The 23,061-nt window shown below is 36.8% G+C and overlaps 1 pseudogene; it reads left to right on the forward strand.

The window, feature by feature from the left end:
- The window catches only part of LOC121857050, an 88,956-nt pseudogene that overhangs the window by 40,026 nt on the left and 25,869 nt on the right, over nucleotides 1-23,061 (forward strand).

Below are 23,061 nucleotides of genomic sequence, written 5' to 3' on the forward strand. Positions count from 1 at the left end.
CATTTTAGGCAATTTTCGGTGAGAAGGAACCAATTACCCAAAAACCCATTGAAACAATTGTTTCGGTTAACGAGCAACCTTCTGGAACGAATTGTGCTCGTTAACCGAGGGACCACTGTATATTGATATATGAATGAAAAGTATTACTGAAAATGTAAACATGAGAGTTATATTATATTTGAGAATCAGATATTATTGTGGCTTTTTCTTCATCCCAAGTGTAAGGTACAGGTAGTTCTGCTATAACGCGATAATTGTGTTCTTGCAAAATATCGTGTTATAGAAAATCGCGTAATAGAAATAACAGGGCTTATGGAGCAAATAGGGTTAGGTGCAGATTACTCGAAATCGAAAAAATTTAGTAGTTAGCCTAACACAAAGGATAGCACGGTCTAAATAAATGTTACATTCATATCTAATAATGAAATCATACAGTAAATGTAACACTTTACTTGATGGGGGAGAAGGGTGACTTTGAGGTTGATAAAATCGAGCTTCTCTTCTAGTGTTATATTCTTTCTTTTACGATCATCACCAGGAATTTTATCACCGGAACGCTTCTTGTTGATATTCTTTACTATATTCACATAATTGGAGAAATAGTAAGCAAAAATCTCGTTATAGCAAACAAGCGTTCGCGTTATACAAATATCGTTCCTAATTCATAAATCGCGTTAGAGCAAATTCACGTTATCAAAACACACGTTATAGCAGAAATCACTGTACTTCGGAAATTTTTTGTTGTGTAATACAAAATTTAGTGCAGAAAAATATGGCTCAAGTGTGCTTCATCAATAGTGATATTTAGTGTCTGTTAATTCTTAAATATCAACTATGGATTAAAAATTCAAATTTTTCACAGATGAATGATGGCCCATTGTGCCGGTGCTCCTTAAAGGCTCAGCGGTCAGGAATCCGCCACGGTTATTATGTCGGGGAAGGTAATTTGCCAGTATGTGACCCGTGGACAAACAATGCAGATCGTCTTCACCATTATCTCATCACTATATCCCCACCCACAAACTTTCTGGTAAGTCCACTTTTTGAATAAATAAAGTTTCTTAATGTATCATTACCATTGTTTTTAAAATACAGTACTTTGGTGACTGGAAGTAATTCTGTCTAGTTGAGTTCTAGCTAATGTTTATTTTTTATTATAAATTACAAAATTCAGGAAATATTCAAGGGACAATATTCTTGAAAGGTGTCTAAAATTTCATCTTCATCATTCTAGAATTCTAGGTAGACTTTCAGTAAAAGGTTGGGGGTTTTGCTATTTTGTTTCCCAATTCATGCTTGTAGTAGGAGGAAAGAAGAGGAGGCCTTCTTCAAATCTTTTGTGAACCCATCACTGTATCTCATATTTTTTATTAAGTACAGTGAAATTTGAAATTGTCTCTGGTTCATAAAAAAAAAGAGAGAGAGAAATTGCCTTTGCAGCCCAGGTCATTCATGGACATAAATCAGGTGTAATCCATTTGATTATTGAGTTCCATTGAATTAGAACATCTCTATCATATGTCTAGTCAGATGCTTAAAGTGAATATTTGATCCTAAAATTAGCTCCTGCATGTCTGCCCCAGTCAGGTAGTTTCTGTGTTGTGGGTAATCATTTTTGTCTCATTCTCATTTGATGGCTGTGTGGACCAATTTTTTGTTCAAAGGAGATTAAGTCTCAGTAAATTATTTGATTTTTGTTTGTACAACAAGTAGAAAAGTGATAGTAATTTAGGTAGCCATGAAATAAAAAAATGCAATTAACATCATGAAGTAACCTGAGGCTACTGTACTGTGAATTATCCATATACTGTACTATATATCCATTAATAAATGTTATATTTGATTTTACATTAAACAGATCAAGACTCCAACTGTGATTGTGCATGATGGCCATGAATTCATTTTTGAGGGTTTCTCCTTGTTGTCACATCACCCACTTGAAGAAGTGCCAACATGTCGGGTTATTCGCTTCAACATCGAATACACTATTTTATATTTGCAAGAGAAAATACCTGACAACTTTTGTATCCAAGAACTTAATATATTCTGTAAGTATAAGTTCTCAAGAAGTTAATGGTAAGCAAAATTTAATAGCCACTTTTTTTTTACCTTTACTTGTATTTAAAAAAAAAAACAGAAAAAATTATAAGAAGGAAGTAATCTGCATGCAGAAGCTATTTGATACAGTCTTAAGGCACCTAGGGTTATTGAGCTATTATCCACATTGAGTACTGCGGATAGCATGACTTCACATTAAATTAAGCTTTCTCATAGAGGAGATGCCATCTTTCAAAAATGGGTAATTGGACAACAAATGATTTCTTTTGATTTAAAGCAGATTTAATTTTTATATTTCATCTTTGTAAGCAAGTTAGATATAATAAAATCTGTTTATTTCATTATGTTACTGACCTTTTTGTCAAATTTTCTTCCAGATTCATACCTTTTTTTAGAACTCCTGGAACTTGTTGACTTAAATCTTCATGCAATGGGTGATGCAGGAGGCTGTCCAAGATTCCATTTTATGCCAAGATTTGTGAGGAAACTTGCAGGTTAGTGATGCATCATGGCTGGAAGTAATAACCAAATCATTGATATGTTTTATAGGTTACGAGCAACAGCCATGAAATGCCAACCAAACACTTTTACTGAAGCTAAGAACCTTATAACTATACGAGCATAATTATGCAATGGAATGTAAATTTGTTTAAAAAAAAAGTATGTAGCAACTGCATTTAAAATGATTCCATATACTGTACCATATATATGGATCCCTAATGTACTGTATACAGTGTATGAATATTGACCAGTGATTAGAATGTTGATAATTTGTATTCCTCTGACCTAAGTACTGTACTTTGTGCAGACACACTTAGCATTTTAGAAAATGCCATCTCTAGAAAACCTTTCACTAATTTAAAAATAAATTAAGAAGAGGTTGTTGTTGAAATTTCAGAACTAATATTATTTAGGAAAAGTCAAGTGTTGTAAACAGTTTATGCCTCTGTATGCCAGGTTAGAAGTAAGGCCACCACAGTTGGTAGTAAAGCAGATAGTCCACTGGACCACGATGGGCTTAACCCTTTCAAAGTTGATTCTTTCCACCACTAGTTCCCCCACACCCCCTGGGACATTCTTAACCCAAATTTTTTTAACGTATTTTAGAAAAGTACTTTTACAAATCAGATATCTGAATTTGAAAAGCTTTCATATTGGCTTGATAATGTATTATTTGTTAGACAGAACCCTCAGTCCCCAGAACTCTCCAATAGCTGGAATTAAAATCGGTCCAGAATTTTTACTGAAAAATTCTCTCATTACCGGGTCTGTAAACAAATGTTTCGGGAGTTCTGAGAAATTTCATCATGCTCCACTGTGTCACCACGTGCCAGCCGCATGGGTGGGGAAAACCGCTTAGGTAACTTGGTTCATAGGCTGTGATTATCTAATACCGTCATGTGACTGCATGGGATGCCTGTGATAGGCTGATGCATCTCCCAGGTCCATTGACTCAAAGGTTAGAACCACTGATCTACACAATGTTAAGGTGAGTGGAGAGGCAGCTAATGCGATGTTTGGTGCTGCAGAAGCTTTTAGGAGGAGTTAGATGAAGTGATTGTGAAGGAATTATTTGCCTGAGCAAATATTCAATGTGGATGAGACTGGATTATTGTGAGAGCGCATGCCTGGCGGACATACATCACAAAAGTAACAATGCCAGGATTCAAGGCATTCAAGGAAATTACACTTCTGTTGGGGGAATGTTGCTGGTTTCAAGCTAAAGCCCTTCATGATCTATCATTCAGAGAACCCCAGGGCTTTTAAACATGTCAGCAACACACACTGCCAGTGTTTTATCGCAGTAACAAAAGCCTGGATGACCTTAGCACTGTTTGAGGATTGGTTCATGACTTGTTTCATTCCACGAGCCAAGGTATTATCTGCAACAACGGATTCCATTCAAGATTTGCTGATTTGGATAATGCTCCGGGACACCCACCACACCTGGACGGCATGCACCCGATGTTAAGGTAGTCTACATTCCACCTAACACTACCTCTATCATCCAACCCATTGATCAAGGTTACTGTGCTGCCTTTAAAGCGTATTATTTACGACCGCTCAGGCTGTTGCTGCTACTGAAGGTGAAAACGCTCAGAAGTTTTGTCATGTATAAAGAACATTAGTGCAGCATGGGATCAGGTTACAAAACATTGCATGAATGGAATATGGAAAATCCTGAAAGATATGTGAACAGTTTCAAAGGTTTTAATGAAAATGAAGTTATTTTGGATACTAGTAACAAGATAGTGGAGTTAGTTAAATAGCTGGAGTTAGAAATTGATAATGAAGATGTTGAACGTTTTTTTAAGGAATTAGCCAGCCGGGCACAGGTCAAAGCGACTGGAGCCTGGGGCGAAAAAAAGAACGGAAAGAAATTGAAAATATAGAAAAAAGGTTATACTGTAATAATCTACACCACGAAGATGCGGAAAACCAGCTTTTAAAATGAGACAGATTAAGAGCATGGAAACACAGAAGAAGGCAGAGCATTCCACAGTTTGGCTGTGTGAGGAAAGAAGGAGGTACTATAACGGGTTATTCTCGTGTGACCGATATCCACAAATGGTGGGCACCTGGGCAAGGCGTGATATTCAAGACACATGACCTTACGCGGTACACAGGATGCCAAATCCCTGAACATTGCCCGTTAAAGTACCTGTAAAGAGAGAGATTAAGCAACATTGCGGAGAAAGAAAGGAGAGATTGTCGACTAAGGAGGAGAGTTAATAAGACAGAAATGCCTTTGATTCCACCTATCTAATAGTTGGACAGAAGGCCACCCCAGATATGAGAGCAGTACTCCAAGTTAGGATGAATGAATCCTTATATACTTGGAGCAACTGCTCAGTGAAAATAGCTCTGACATCTGTACAGCATTCAACTTCGAGGAGGCAGCTTTAGTTATACTAAGGATGTGTGATTTCAGGACATATTGGAGGAAATGGTGAGGCCTAACATATTTATTTCAGAATTTGGGGGATGATAGCGTCCTGAAATGTAATTGGTGGGAATCGTCTACTTTACAAAGTGTAATTGATAAATATTGAGTTTTGTTACTATTGAACTTAACCAGTTTGTATCTCCCCATTCAGAGATGCTGCACAGATCAGCGTTGATAGAAGTAATGATATCAGTTCTAGAAACAGATCTAGTTTGAGAGTTAGGAGGAAGGGAAAATGTGAGGAAGAGTGAAGAGTATAATCATCGGTAAGAATGGATAGAATTAGTTGTAGTGTGAAGTAAATCATTGATAAAAAGAAGAAAGAGAGTTGGTGAAAAAACAGAACCCTGTGGGGCATCACTATTGGTAGAAAAGAAGTGATCCCTCGACAACAACTGCCATGGATCGATTCTCAAGGAAGCTAGAGATGAGAGAACAAAGTGGGGAGAAACCAAAAGAGGAAGTTTAGATAGCAAAGACTTGTGCCACTCCTGTCAAATGCTTTGGAGATGTCGAGGGCCACGACAAAAGTTTCCCCATAATCCCTAAGAGATGACCAAAGATGGGTGCAATAAAGCAGATCACCAGTAGATCTTGCCTGCGAAAAGCCATACTGGTGATCGACAAAAGAAGAAAGGCGTTCAAGGTGGCGGAGAAAATGGGAGTTCAAGATAGTTTCGAAAATCTTGAGAGGGATGAAGTTAGGGCAATGGGGCGATAGTTAGAGGATTAGAATGGTCACCCTTCTTCGGGATGGGCTGAACAGGCATGCTTCAGAAAGAAGGAAAAGTTTTGGTTTTTGAGGCAAAGGCAAAAGAAACAGCACCAGGGTCAGGGCTTCAGCACACTCCTCAGAACACGAGGGTATTCCGTCCGGTCCATCATTCACATCCTCAGTAAGCTCAGTAATGAGGATCTTATTGAACTAGATGCAAGATAGGAAGAAGAGACAAAATGTAGAAGAAGAACCTGCCCCACAAAAAGTTTTCAGTGAAACAAATAGCAGAGGCATTTGCTACAATTAATAAAGGAATGCAAATGTTTGATGGCATGGATCAATATAAAGCGTTATGCCAAAGTTGACAGAATGATCCAAGATGCACTTGCTTGCTACAAAGAAATTTATAATGAAAAAAAAATAAACTGTGCAATCTAAATTGGACATCTATTTTAATAATAATAATAATAATAATTAACGGTTTATTGAAAGAGCTTGGCAGCCAGAATGCTGAAAATATACAGTTACATATTTGGGGAATGGGTTTGAATTACAAATAATATACAAGTAACATAAGTGATACAAATAAGATATATAATAACTAGATGGGGAAAAGCTCAAACTACAGTTCATTTCAACATAGTGACAGTGCAGATAGTGTTTACTGGGAGTGAATACACTGGTTTATCACAAGTTATTGATAATTTTACAATGGTTGGGACTGGGCTGTTCTATAGCGATCAGTTTGTGCACGTATATGGGCTGGATGCGGTTGTGGTGTCGAACAGCAATTCTCGGGCTAGGGATCTCAGGTGGTAGTAGGGCCAGTGTGGGGATGGTGTGAAGCTTCTTACCAAATTTGCAGATGAGGTCGTGGTGATGGTCAGTGAGGTGAAAGGGTCAGTGTGTTGGCTTCTTGATATGTGAAGTAGGAAGGGGAGAATAATCTTGCATGCCCTCTTTTGCACTTTTTCTAGGTGTTTACGTTGTGTGGCATTTAGGGAGGAAGACCAGGTGGGGGAGGCATAGGTGAGCTTGGGAAGTATGAATGTTGTGTAAACACTGAAGAGCTCAGGTGCAGGAACTCCGAGGGACTTGGAGTCCAGTGCTGTCTCCTCATGCCCCCACCAGTGCTGCCTTTTCACTCCCTCAAGATGATCCAATACCTTCAAACAGAAGTTTCCACAGTACATAAACCTGTCTGAAGAAAGCGACATTGATGACCCACCAGCCCTGTCTCCTCCTTTGCTTCTTCAGTTAATGTAGTCTCCATGTATAATTAGAAAATTATGGGGGCCCGTGTGGATTCAGCTGACTACATTAAAGGTAAGTGCTCAGTCACACTGTATCCATTCTTTATTTATTACTTTTACTGTACTGTATTTAATTGTAGATGTTTTTTTGACAAATACTTTTTATTTTATTTTTTTATCTATATCGGACTTGACCAATGGGTTCGACCTGAATTTGGGTCTAACTCCGTCGTTAGTTGGGGAGCACCTGTATATAATTACAACTACTGTATGACCCATCAATGGAATTAAGTATCAAATGAAGCAGAATATCAAGAATGTTTTACAGCTGTATCAAGAAATTTATAAAGAACTAAAAATAAACCCAAACAATTCCCAATACAGTAACAATGTTTTGCCTGAGATCCATCCCTCCCTCCACTACCGTCTCTCTCCTCACAACCAGCCCGTCGTCCTCTGCACCACCTGTCACCCTCAAGGCCTGCCTCTCCCCTTCACTCCACCGATACAAATTATTCACCTGCCAGCCCTTCATCTGACATTCTGGATGATCCCAGTCCAGAGGTCTAAGGAGGAGCAGTAATATCTTCAGTATCATTACTGAGGCTTCTACAGCAGCTCATTGCAAGGTAAGAAAAGTGCACTTTATGTGCGTAAAGTGACACCGTTTATTTTCTCCATTATGTTGATATTACACTTATGACTGGGATAATATACATTTTTCCCGTCATAAGTTTCCCTGAAAAACCGAATATTCAATATATGCGTCCGTTTTATTCACAGCTTGTGTCAGGTGATGTGGTGGTGGTGGTGGTGGTGGTGGTGGTGAAGTGCGGTACAGGCTGTGTGAGGCAGGCAGCAAATGACTCGTCGCCACTACTGCAATCAGTTGACTTCCTAACATCACACCATTACTTGCTTCTCATTTAATTTATTTCTAATTAACTCATAATACAAGTTGTAGAAAGTAACTGTAGACACCCGTTAGTGCAGTATTTAGAGGGCAAACAAAAAATATATTTCTAGTTGTATTTAATTTTGGTCCTTAATTTGAGGCCCCCGCATCGTAAGGGATAACTCAGACCACCTGGGCAAAACCCATTTTTTTTTTGGAAAGCACTATTTTCAGCCTAGCTCTATATGATGGTAGTGGATAAGATCTCCTACTAGACTGTAAATAAGGTTGAAAGCCCTTTGAAAATAGGGTTAACATCGATTTGTGGCAGACAGGAAAGTATGGGCTTGACTTTCGCATCGTCAGGTGCCTCCTCTCCTTTTGCCAATGACAGTGAGTGTCTGCTATCTATGCCACAGCTCCTCCAGCCAATAGCGCAGAATCCCCTCTCCCTCAGTTCTCTTTTGTTGTGGAGGATCTACACTCTGATATCAATTAAAGTAAAAAAACCATAGCGGGTGGGAATTTTGTTGCTTTAAGTCAACATTGCAACAACCCAGTACATTACTTCATGATGCACTACCTACCAACTCTAAGTACAGTCCTTTAGCTTCAAGCATCAAAAAATGCTGTATCTCAAAAACAAACAAAATTATGCTTGTTGAAAGTTGGAAAGACTTTAAACACAATTTTCTCGGTTTCAAATTTACATGCAGTAACCCTTACAATGAGGTAGCACTATAATATTAAAGTTGGGATATTTAAGAATGTCATTTCAAATTCTACATTTGTGGATGTCCCAGAAACCTAGCGATTATTGAGGTAATATTGTACAGGAAGTCCTCGATATAAAGTTCAGCATGTGAAGACACTATTCCTACCAACAATTCAATTACTATGAGCAAATTAAGCCTTATATGAGATGTCACACTCCCTGACATAGCTTCCAACCCTGATGACTCTGCAGATGTCCTCCAACACCATCACCCACTATGAAAACCTCTACCATCACCTCCATTATCTTATCTACCCAAACTGATGTATCTGTTTTTATTGTTAAGTAAACTGTACAATGCGCCCGGATAATTCACGGATTTTCATTTCGTGGTCCTCTATTATTCGTGGATGACACCTTGAATGTGCCAAGAATGTCTGCAGGCAGTTTAAAGTTGCGGCATTTCGCTGACGTGCGGAGGCCTTGCGAGTTTGTGGCATCACAAGGTGTCTCTTTGTCCCGGAGAGCTGGCCACCGCGCCCTGCTCCCTCCGCCACAGTCGGGCTAAACATTTGCACATCTGCTCGTCAGCCTACTCTTCTCTCATAATAACTGTGCTCCTCGTGCTTGTTATGGCTCCCAAACGACCTCAATCACCATCATTATCATTCATCGTGATATTAGATCGTGGCAGGGAGATGAAAATGGGATCTACAGAAACAGCCAGCATGAGTGTTAATCTATTTCTTTATAACAGTTGTTTTTATTATGTTATTGTAGGAAAATGAACGATTTATATAATTTGTTTATCACTGAACCCGAACCATTTTCATAGTAGACTAAATAGGATTTTCTTCCGATATTTATAGCATTTCCCATACATACTGTACGTCTGGCAGCAGGAGCGGGTAAGGGGAGTGGAGTGACTGCTAGTTAGCGCGTCATCTGCAGTTGTAACTCTCCTCGCTCCTGCCATATTTCACTGGATTTACTGTTATTAATAGTGTTTACTGATAAAATAGTGCTTAACAGTGATTAATCATGTCATTGTAGCCAGTTTAGCTCAACATTGTAACCACCAGGCTACTGGGCCAAGCTTTGAGGTGTTATGGTTTTTCAACTCGTATTTTTGGGAAGATATAAGTAACCTTCATATATTTTACTCATTTACATGCACACTCTCCTTATTGTGAAAAGTACTGTATTACACCACAATTACAGTATCAGCCCAGCTGGTGCTGGCATTGTATAACCTTCGACCAACTCAACTGTAATAACAAACACGGAGTTGACTCGAGGTGTAGCTTGCATTTTTTTATATTACACTTTATTGTCGTTTTTCTTATTACGTTATTTGTGAGGATTTCCCCATTATTATTTATTTGTATGCATTTTAATATTAATAACAATTAATGGTTTATTGAATGAGCATGGTCATCGGAAGGCTGAAAATATACAGTTACATAATAGGGAAAGGTCCTTGATTGACAAATAACAGAAGTGATACACATATGATATATAAGTAAGTGGGGAGAAAGTTATATTACAGTGCATTTCAACATTGTAACAGTGCAAAAGGGTATGACTGGATGGGAGTGAATACATACACTGGTTCATTACAAGTTGTTGATAACTTTTATAATGGTTGGGACTGGGCTGTTCTTATAGCAAATGTTATTTGTGGATTTGGCAATTCGTGGCCATTTTGAGAACCTGACCCCTTAAATTAGAAGGGCCTACTGTACTGTACACTTGCTTTATCTATTACTTTAAAAATAATATTGTATTAATAAGTTTCATGGTTTATTTGTCTTGAAAATGGGTCTGGAACATTTTAATTTTCTGTTATGGAAAGCATCAGATTTTTCCTGTTTAACCAAGTATTCGTTATATACAATTTCAGTTTATCTGAGGAGGTTTTCAGGGCGCATCCTCCTTATACTGAGACTTCACATGTTTATAATTGGGTAAGCATTTATATAAATCGGTCAGCATGCATAGACAATGTAAGTGAACAGTGCATGTATGCAGTGGGAGTACAGTATATAGTTTCCTATGTGCCTAGAGTAGACAGTGTAAGTACAGTAAAAAAACTCCATTCAATGGATACAGACTCTTACATGGCAGTTTACATCTAATGGTCCTCGATATAACAGATTGTGCTCTCCATATACAGATAAATGGTCCCATACCTGTATAGTAATTGTATACTGTATACATTGTGTGTACTATGTTCAACAATTACCTATGGAAGGGTCACTTCAGTTTATGGATAATTCGACACAGATAGCCTCCAGGCAGGAACCCATCCGTAACCCAAAAGTGTCTGTAGTCTGTTATATGGAGGTTTCACATACTGTATAATGAACCTCGATAAAATGGACGACCTCCCATATAGTCTGTTATGTGGAGGTCTCACTGTATACAACAATAGTAAACAGTAAGACAATTTTATCAAGGACAGCCAACAAAGCTGTCAGATGCTTACTTCAGAGGAGACCTGCAGCTGTAAATAGTGATAGTATATCTATAGGCATAATAGTTCAAAGTTGTTGTTTATAAATTCGACAAAGATTACATTGCACTTGGGCTGTCTGAGGCTGGCGGGTTACTTCAACAATACAACATTCTGCGGTTCAAAATATAGAAACTCACTCTCTTCTCTTGCTGTAGCATATTCGTAATTTACAATTCATTTTCATTAATCAACAGTCCTTCAGCTGATACTGTACCCATACCAACCATACAGTAACACCAACAATGATATTTATGGGTAGAGAGAATGACTCCTTGTTGTAGTTATAGAGAAGAGCAAATGATCTGAACAGACTGCACCATGAGATCTAACTGGACTGGGCAGTCTACCAATACCACACAATGGATTTCAGTTATTCATTACAACTTTCTCATGGAAAGATCATAAACTACTCATCTGTTGGACCGAACCTTTGAACCTAGTAGTGATTATCTGTAACGTTAGCTTGACCTAGGGTCCAGAATTCGAGGATGTGTGCGGTCTTTCTCAGACCCCTGCTATTATCAGACACCATGTGAGTGATTCTCCATTTTTCCTGTATTAGTACTATGAGTTCAAATGACCATGAATTTGTGGAGTGCCAAAGTCTTCACCTACTCCCCATGACTAAGTACATGCAGTGGCACAGTATTCACAAGTATAAGTTTCTTTGACACCAGAATCACTAAAAATGTGTGGGTAGTTCTGCAGATAATGATAAAACAACGTACACCAAATTTAACCTAGATTATCTCAAAACTTGATTTTTATGCACATCGGCATTTCACGCGCCTCAGCTACAGGAATCTCCTCGTGATGTGGGAGAGTAATCTGGGTTATCCATTCATGACAAAGGCTAAAAAAGAGATTTCAAGCATTGAAGAAAGATTCCTCTTTTGCCTGGTAAGACTTACCAGTACAGGTTGACAATCCCTTATCCGAAATCCTTGGGACCAGAGGCATTTGAATTTTTCAGTTTTCAGAATGGTTAGTTTTTTCTTTTTGTGTAGCCATCGGGCACAAGTCACTGAGCCCACATTGGAGCCTGGAAAATATAATAATATTTATAATAATAATAATAATAATATAATACAGGTAATAATAATAATTCTAGGTCTAGGTCGTATTTCACTTTATTTTTATTTTTTTTCATTCTTGTATTTCTTTATTATTATTATTATTTTAATAAAACAATATTATTGTTATCATTATTATTTTATTTTGGTGTATTTTTAATTAAAACTTTTATTTACTATGAATAATTATTATTATAATTATTATTATTAATATTATTATAATTAGTATTACTATTACATTTTCACCCCAGGCGATGTGGGTCAGTGATCTAGGTGGGCTAATACCTGTTAAAAAAAAAAAAAAAACTTGCTCCACAAAAACTTTTCGGTTTTCAGACGGTTTCGGAATTTCGGATAAAGGGTTGTCAACCTGTATATACAAACCAAGAGAGCCTGTAAATAGCAAAATGTCCAGTATCAAGATAAGAAGACCAATGTGCCAGTTCCAATAACTCCAAGATTAACAATGATCTGAATGCACCTACACACTAGTCAGCAATATACTTCTTACCGTAAAGCTTGATCAGGAACCACAGTGACCCTAATTTGGCATCAAAATACACCTTGAAACAAGAGAACAGTACAGTAAACTCTCAGTATAACAAGCACTGTATACAATATAATGGAACCCAGTTTTAACAGACACCCTGAACCTAATGAAAAACCCTCAAGATAACGAGGTGAGCGTTATCCTGGGGGTTTACTGTGCTCTAAACTTCTTTATTGTTTCAAAGTTGACAGCAAATACAGTACATAATGTTACAAACTTTCAGAGTTCTCAAAAAAAATGAAAGGATGTTTTTCTATTTTACTTTCTTATGTAACTCAAGAGCAGTACAAAAATAAGAGAAGAAATTGTATTCTCCTATACATTAACGAAAGAAAAACGTCTAGCACAAATAATGAATTTCCATCAACACAAAATATAATAATACTCACCATTTCAGCAGTCCAGAAGTCCATTGATCCTTCATATTTGCCAACCTTTAGGGCTGTATGGGTCTCTATAGCAAGAGCCTGCTGATGAACCAGAGGAACAGTGTTTACTATGAATGCAGCTTTCCACCTTTGGAAGCGGCTCACGGATCTGAAAAAAAAAGCATACTGTATACAGTATAAAGACAAGTACTGCATAGACATTATGTATTAGGTGTCTACTACAGCTCGGTCACATCAAGTTTAACGTGCAATAAATCTATGGCATTTCATCCACAGGCAATTGGACAATGGTACAATCTGCACACTGGTTTACACTGGCAGTGGCCAGGCACCCAATTTGCGTGGCTAGTTGGAGCTCAGTTGGAGCAGGATGGCTTCATTGTATGTTTCTATGGCAGCATTAACCACTTTAGTGAGATGTGTGGTCCTGTTAAAGACCAAGACGAAAAAAATAGTGTCTAGCGATGATTGTTTATGAGTGACACAAGTACTCTAGAGTCAAATGAAATTCCGTCGTTATGTATTCTTATTACAGTCGACCCTCGTTAATTCAGACCCTTTAATCCGGATTTTGGATAATTCGGACCAAATCTGAACGTTTTTTTTTTTTTAGATTTGTAGGAATATTACCTCACAGATTAAGCTAAAATGCTGGTCCACCCTGCTGGGATAAAACACCAGCGTCTTTTTGGTTAAATGTAACATCTCCACCACTAGTGTGGGATGCAACTTAACTTCAGACATGAAAATATTTACCATTTACTGCCAGTAAACAATGGAAAATTAAAATATGTACCAATTAGTAATGAAAAGTTGTGCAGTTCCTTCAACAAATGAAGCTCACCAACAATAGACTAAATTACCTTACAACGTGTTTTCAGTCGTCTATGTTGAAGTTCTTAGCACAGGCTAACTTATCATATCATATACGGTATCACGGTCAGGGTGGAGTGAGTTGGTCGAGGTCGGAGGCTTGTGGTCGGGTCGGGTCGAAAGTGTCCAGGCTCGACTCGACTCAATCTTCTGTTCTAAGAACAAATATATGAACTCAGGCATATTCATTGCAGTGATTCCACTGATCCCACTAATTTTTATTATTAGAATTTATTTCCATTTATAAGCATTATTATGAATTTATTGTAGGCACAGTATAGCACTATAATTTTGGACTGATAGTCTCTTCTTTACCATTTGAAATTTTGAATTATATCAAATTTTGTTTCGTTGAAAACTGCACAGAGGCTCTCAGCTACAAAACAATTAGCTACAACCTGTTTTTGTGAGATTAAGGCAAATTTAATTTAATAACTTAGTCATGTAAGGTTTATCCATTTTCCTTAATAAGGTATTCATTTCTTTAATGTACATAAATATATAACTTTACTTTAAAAGGAATTGTAGGATCATCATTTAGATCCACATCAGATTATGAGCTTAAACAAAATTCATATGCTGAGATCGAACTTTTAGATATACATGTAAATGGTGTTTTCTAGTTAATATCTTGAATTCTTAATAAATTTATTTTCTTTGGTTGAAACTTTGAAAGTCAAGCCTATCATCTTTGTAGTTCTTAAATATCGTCCAGATCATTACTAAAGCTGTAGCAGTATAGCACGGTGTTTTACTTTTTACCTATGCAGGTTACAACATACAAATTACAATTAGGATGGTAGAAATAGTTGTTACAAATAGGCCAAGGAGTCGGTGAGGAAGCATAAAATGAGGTCAATTCGAGTTTTGTCTTGACTCAGCCCTGATCACGGTTCTCATTGATCTCAAAAATACCGGTAATAAACTGTAGGTTATGTATCTAAGCTACTGTGCCGGTAACCTTGTATATAATTACGTGGCAACACTGCACATGTTATGTGGCAACATTGCGAGGCTGCCATATGGCAAGGCAGTCTCAGTCTGACTCCGTGCCTCATGCATGGCTGCGCTAGTCACCACTTGTATTTCTCTATCCGTTAATAGATGGACTTCAGTGTTACCCGGTGTTTCCCTACCCATCACTGCCTTCTTCAGGAACACTTGGAACCTTCATGTTTTGCGACATGCAGTGTTGCGCCCGTCGATGCGTTCTAGTAGCGTGGTGTTAGTGTCAGTGTATTAGTGTGTCTAGAGCTGAGAGTTGAGCATTGGCCTCTTTTTGTGGTACCCACGGAGCACGCAGGCGTACACCCTTCTCGTGTGACATCCGGGGAGACACTGGCGGTCTTGCCTCCGCGGTATCACCACCAAGCTCTGCTTTCTAGAACACACGCATCGTACTCAGGACAGAACAGTGGACTCTGCGTTATTTCTGTACTGTTTATGTCATATATATGTGGTTCGAGCGATAAGCGCCACTTTATATACTAAACAACGCAGTTCAAGCATACTAAGATGGGCGATAGAAGGGACAACGTCAAGATGGAAACACGACTCCCCACCACCATCCCTCCACGGCGCGAACTCTCATCCTCCACCTCCAGCGGCGGACATTGCCACAATTCTGAGGTGGATGGACGACGACGCAGAGAAATGGAACTTCAGGAGGAGACACGAAGAGAGGAGGAAAATCGTGTTTTGATGCACTATTGGCGACCCTGCGCTAACCCACGTAACCGGTAATCTACTTCAACCTCCTATTGTTTACAACAACGCATGGCGCTACCAGCTGTTGAGTATCAGCTAGACCGGTACCGTGTTTTTCGGTGTTTTAGTTGAAAAACTGTTACATCACATGTATATTTTACCTTAACTGTGCCTGAATGAATATATTCTGGGAAATAAATAGTAGTTTTACTGAAACGTGATGTATTTTAATGTAAAATAGGATAAATACATAGCCGAAAACAAAGATTTTACCTAACCTTCCGATGTTCAAGAGAAGTTACTCGTTTTTATAATAGTTTTTGGTTAAAATACTGCTATATTAAAATGGTATTCTATTCATACTGTGCTTGATATAATGCATTCAAAATGTAATTTTTTTGCTGAAATGGCGTCGTATTACAGTGGAAAGTGGGATAAAATCGATGGCGAAAACAATGACTTCGCTTTCTTTCGTTCAAAAGATGTTACGTAATCGCTTCGATTGGTTTTCAGTTAAATTTTATTACAATAATATTCTATCCTAATTGACTTGAATAAATACTACGATACCATATTTCTGATTTCATTAAAATCCATCCAAATCATTTTCCTTGTCATCGTCTGCAGCACCAAACAGCTTCTCCCAGTCCTCTCCTTGAACAAGGCTAGGCAATTTTACGCGTGTTTTTTGAATCGTTTTCAGTTAAAAAACTGTTACATCACATGTATATTTTACTTAACTCGCCTGAATGAATATATTCTGAAATAAATAGTAGTTTTGCTGAAACGTGATGTATTTCAATGTAAAATAGGATAAAATACATGATGAAACAAAAGACCTTACTAAGCTTCCGATGTTCTTGAGATGTTATTCGTTTTTAATAGTTTTAGGTTAAAATACTGTTATATTACAATGGTATTCTATTCATACTGTGCTTGATAAAATCATTCACGGAAATGTAATATTTTTGAAATTACGTGCGTATTACAGTGGAAAGTGGGATGAAATATTGGCAACACTGACTCGCTTTCTTTCGTTCAAAAGATGTTACCGTAATCGCTTTTGAATGGTTTAGTTAAAAACTGTTGTATTACAATAATATTCCTCTAATTGGCCTGAATAAATACTTGAATGAAATATACAATATTTTGTTAGAAACTACCGTGTTCAGTGTAAAGTATAGTAATAATAAATGGTAAACAATTTGCCTTTTGCCTTTCGGTGTTTCAGACACAGGCCTCAGTTTATAGGGCGTGAGCGTTTTTACTGAAGGTTTTGTTGTTCCATTACCCTCAACGTGGGTCGACCTATAAGCGAGGAATATCATAAATTAACATTTCTTGGTCAAAAAATCAGGATTCGACCTATAAACGAGGGGGTATAGACAGTTATACGGTATGCAAGGCTAAGGACAAACTCACTGCATTTTTCTTTGAAATATAATTCAAAATTAACCCCATCGGTTAATTCGGACGATAAATAAACAGACACCCTTCCCCTATTAGTCCAAAATTGAGGTCGACTGTACTGTATTATTATTTGTTATCTACTATGACATTTTTGCTTGAATTTTGTTATTAAAATACACTTTTCATATATTTTGTACATTTTAACATTAATTAGAAAAATGTGAGCGGTTGTAAATTTCATTAATACAATAGGCACTCTATACCAAATGTCAACCAACTGTACCATGGATTTTCAGATGCTCTGTATCGTCACTTTTGACAACAAATAAGTTGCTGCTGTAGAGACAACATGAGGAGTTCATTGAAAAATCAATGCTATTGTGATTTATTCTGGGTAAAAACCATAGTGTGACCACAGCTAAGTGGTATTGTCAATAACTGACCAGGGAGTATTGGCGTCTTTTAGGGAAGAATATACAGACATCCTTAGAGTTAAAGGAGGTACACCAGTAATACTTATGTTGTTTCAATCAATATGCAGTGAGCCACCATCATCGTATAGCTATTTTTCATGCTTGCATGGGTTAGCTGTCACTAACTGATGGCACGGTGTCTGGTTGCATCTGGATACCCTTCAGATCATCAAACCACCTTTACAGAGTGGGACCTGGATATTACTTTATACTGTATTGGACTTCTAAGTGCACTTTTAGCTAGTGAAGATAGAGAATGTATATTGTAAGATTTTCACTTGACAGAATTCTTACCTGATCAAAGTTCTTTGATAAGTAGAATGGAGATGAAAGTTTTTCCAGATCCTGTGCCAAGAACAAGGATAGAGTTCTGTTTCTTTGCATGTTCAAACAGCTCTACCTGGTAGGGTCTGGCAGTGAAGTTGACATCACATTCCTGTCAAGTAGTATACAAAATATAAACTAAAACTGGTAAAGGAGACACTACTGTGAATACAATACAGTAAATCTTGATAATTCAGATCCTATTATCCAGATTTTGGTTAATCCAGACAAAAGCTCGACCTGTAACTGTTCAGATTCCCTTTGTGTTCTCCTGCCACATACAGTCCCACACCCCTGAGTCTTCACACAATACCTGTGTTGGTTACATAGCCTGTTATGTTGCTGCCCAAATATTAATTTCTAGCATCCCAAACTCTTTTATTTTAAGCTGTTATAATAGTATCTATGAAAAGTATCACTGTTTAAGATACAAAAACATTTTATTCCTTAGCACATAAAACAATATTTCAAGCCCGTCCTCCTCAAGATTGAAGCCTATGTCACCAACACAGCCTTCATCAGCATCGCATGCTACAGCCTGGGAAGTGTTTGGATATCAGCAATGTAACATCAGAATCACCATTGCAGATACTTGAATGATTCTGAATGACAGCCACACCTCTACACTGCTATACACCTAATTGTATGCAACTTCTATTAATCTGCAAATTAGTTGACATAATGGATGATTGACCTTTAGCAAGACTAACCAGGAGTCACAGTGTTCATTGTGAAATTGATCGATCCTGTCCATGAAGATACTTTTTGGAGTGGGTGTACATAAAACATGAATACAGGTATCTAGGTTATGCAAACATAAAATAACAAAGTCAAAGACTAAAACTGTACTTTAATGTACTCTATATGATAAGTACAAGAGCATGGTATGAGAACATGTCTCAGTGTCCAGAAAAGATCATTAAAATGTTACCATAACTTACTTGATTTTCTGTGGCACCACTTGCATCACTCCTTCAGGTCTTCACAATATGTTTCTTCCATGAATGGCTGCATCGAATAAAAAAAATTAATAATCTTGGTTAGCTGTAGGAAGAGGTGCTACATCTAAGTTTAAAAATATATATATATATTATATATATATATATATATATATATATATATATATATATATATATATATATATATATATATATATATATATATATATATATATATATATATATATATATATATATATATATATATATATATATATATATATATATATATATATATATATATATATATATATATATATATATATATATATATATATATATATATATATATATATATATATATATATATATATATATATATATATATATATATATATATATATATATATATATATATATATATATATATATATATATAGTACAGTGGGAGATCTTTTAGCACTAGAAAATGCTTAAATTTTGGACACACTATTTGATGATTTTAAATATGAAGCAGAGAATGCAAGTGTTAGAACCTGACCTCTGACGTGCATTGTCATTTCAATCTTGCTCTTTAGAAATAATGAATGATTTGTATCCAATATTAATTGTAATAAACATGACCCATGAGATCATCCTTCATTTCTTGACATGTAAACAAAGACCACAGACACTCACACAATGTGGACCAAAACATGGCCACCATGGTAAATATTTTAGATAAAGTCTCAAAACACTGCCACCACCACAAGAGTTGTTCCAGTTTGTTCATTTTTTCCACATATGTTCTTATCATTATACTGTACTGTACTGTATTTAGTATTTTAAAAGATAAAAACTCTTTTATTTTAACTAAAAGTATTTTTATTTGTTTATTTTTTAGTTTTCTATACGCTGTATCTATGATCTACGTAGTGGGCAGAGCACAAAGGATGAGGAAAAATGTGACGTAAAACACGGCAAAAGGCGATCATTTGACGGTAAGTGTTGTTTGTGTGTCGTTTATGTGAAGAAATAAATTATTTACCATAAGTACTCCTCCAAAAAATCTGCTGAGTCAGCATGTCTTGTCGTCTGCCCTATTTATTTACAACCGACCCACTCAGTCCGAGTGTACACTCACATACACAAAAAATTTAAAATTACACCATGACGCTTCAACAAAGTTGATTTCATTAGTATCAGATCTCAAAATAAGTAATTTATGTTTAATATGATGGGGGGTCAGCCCCCTGATTAGGAAGTTAGGTAAGGTTAGTAACATAAGAATGGAGGAAACTGCAGCGGGCCTATTGGCCCATGCTGAGCAGTCCCATTTACACCCAACCCCTATTGCTCATATATCCATCCAACCTATGTTTGAAGCTATCCAGCATTTTCGAGTTAATGATGATATTTGGTAACCTGATCCACTCGTCCACTACTCTATTTCCAAACCACTGTTTACCTATTTCACGCCTAAATCTAAATTTGTCCAATTTAAAACCATTGTTACGAGTTCGCTCCTGGTTGGATAGTTTGAGTACCTTTGTAATGTCCCATTTGTTCAGCCCTGACTTCCATTTATTCACATCTAAAGGAAGGTTTCTTTGGTTGGTTAGGTCAGGTTCTATTAGGTTCGAGTAATTGTTGCCCCTTTTTAAATAATTATTATTATATTATAATAAGAAAATATGTGGAGAAAATTAATGAAATCTAACAACTCCTTCTGGTGGTAACGGTGTTCTCATAAATTACCTACAGCTGTTGTCAGACATTACCATAGAAATTTTATTTCTTCCCCTACAAAGAATGTGGACGTGAAATTACTGGCATATGATGATCACTGTTCACAATGTTTTTATCCCATTATTTCATTGTTCTTTCATGCCCTGCCAACTAATTAGTACTCCTCCACTTTCACCACTATTAAATTACCATGAAAAACATAAGAAAAGCCTATTAAGGTTATTAATTTCCCAGTATCGTCACTAATGTATCATTCTCCCCCCTCCTTTTTTTTTCAAGAGATAAGACGGTAAATTTGCATTGTCACACCGTTCTCTGTTAGAAAGTCAAAAATAAATTTTCTAGTGTATTTGTGTGTGCTTAGACCGAATATGACCTTCATTTCTGGGGGAAATTAGCCGGGTTTTTTTCAATTTTTTTTTCGTTGGACATTTTCCGAAAAAAATCATGGCAAAAATACACAAAAAACAAAAAACACTAGAAAAACAAAAAACTAACCTTATGATGGAATCATTTATTTCTTACCGTATTGGCCTGGTTCTTGTTCGTCGTTACATTCTGGGATTCTTACCCAACGCCACATATGTTGGTCTTTGCGATATTTACATTGTCTTGCTCTTAGTACACTTTACTGAGGTTGGAAGAACACCATGCGATCGAAAAAATGCTATAGTTTCTACGTTTTTTTCCAAAAACTCGCTATCAGCTCCATATACTTTAAGTGACACCTATCGCAGACTTCCATGGTCGGAACTGAACTTGAATTTCAAAATATGAGACCCAAAATGATACTCGAATTTGATTGGGCCAAAAATACTGCAAATTAAACCCAAAATCATTTTAATTGGTTTCAAAATAAAAAGGCTTTTGATTGGCCGTGTGACGTGTACGGGAACGCATGAGCGTGATGATTTATGAAGTAGACACGAGACACTCAGTGTTGGAGGAGAGGCAGACGATAATGGCGGGAGGTTAATGGAAGAAAATAGAAATTTTTTTGGAAAAGCGATCTCCGTTATTATACATTTCCGCCGGTAATGTAATAGATGAATATTATCTTATAATTAGACGTCTTATTTAAATATGATAATAGATTAGTGGTAGGAATGAACGGTAGTGTAAACGCAACAATACCGATAAGACACCATTTATATTCTAGTTTAATTTCAAGCTGTGGGGTTAAAGAACTTAAGAGGAACAACTGCTGAGAAGTATTACCCCACAAAGCTCTGCCAGCACTGGTTGCTTTGCTCCTGTTATATTAAAACATAGTTCAATAAAGGTTTACTAACAGTGGTGAAGGGGTGTAGGTAGTAGTACAGATGGACTAACGAATGGTAGTGTTAATGAAGCCAACGCAAAATTTTCACGACTCGAGTGTGTTCTTAATATGGAAATTACTACTAAAATTATACTTCCTAATAATAAAGCATGACGAAAAACCAATACAGTATGGATAATGCCACTTGTATTACATATTACCTAAGGACTAGGTAATACAGTCCACTTACTTGGAGAGTGTGTTATCAGTTACTGTTCACCGCCGTGTGCTATGACTCACTTCTTGACATCCACTGTGTCTTCCACCACATGACAACAGTGACAGTGGCTTTTAATTATATTTATGATACACAGCGGCCGCCAGGAAGTACCTATATGGTGGAACCTTTTAAACAAAGTTAAACGTACGTGCTGGTGGCGAGCGCTGCCGCCGTCTAACGTCAACACTGCGTTTCAATTCCTTCATTAAATTTATGTACTGTATATACGTTTACAAGATGCTGTATTATTGAAATATTTGTTAGCTTGAGTTCAATAAAAAGCTAAAACATAACACTAAGTAAAATTTTTTAATAATTATCAGTTTTAGATCAGTCGAAAATAAGATTGTTTTGTGGTAAATTTGATCTACCCGAGGAATCGAAGGAAGCTCACGCCATGGTAGACTGACAGGTCGTGGACGTGTTACTTCAATATTACCTTCAGTAACTTACACGTACTAGTCCACATATCTCTGTATGTATGTATATGTAAACTGTAAATTTCTAACTAAAAGATAAAAAAAAGTCCATATCGTGCGGAATATTCACTTTTACACTCTGAACCTAAACTTTCGGTATTATTGTACTTTCTGACAACATGGAACCTTAGGAATTTTTCGAAATATTCAATAGATTAGACCATTCTAGACACTTCCATGACCTTTTCCTCACGGGGCCCCCGGTTGGGAGATTAGGTTAGGTTAGGTAATTTTTAGGTTGTCCGAAAGTAAAACTTTCATCAAACATTTGCAATTTAATGAATGTAGACTGACTGTGTATTGTAACGCGTGTATCCAAGAAATAATAGGGGAAGAAACTATTACTCCCTCATATAAGTGTAGATTTATATAAGCTTTTACTTGTATATTCTTAATTTCTTTCTACAAACCACTGATGATCCTGTTACCAACACCTCTTCCCAGTGGCGGCTCGTGAAAAATAAAATGGAGG

Source organism: Homarus americanus, unplaced genomic scaffold (assembly GCF_018991925.1).
Source record: "Homarus americanus isolate GMGI-L3 unplaced genomic scaffold, GMGI_Hamer_2.0 scaffold1024, whole genome shotgun sequence".
Classification (NCBI taxonomy): Eukaryota; Metazoa; Arthropoda; class Malacostraca; order Decapoda; family Nephropidae; genus Homarus; species Homarus americanus.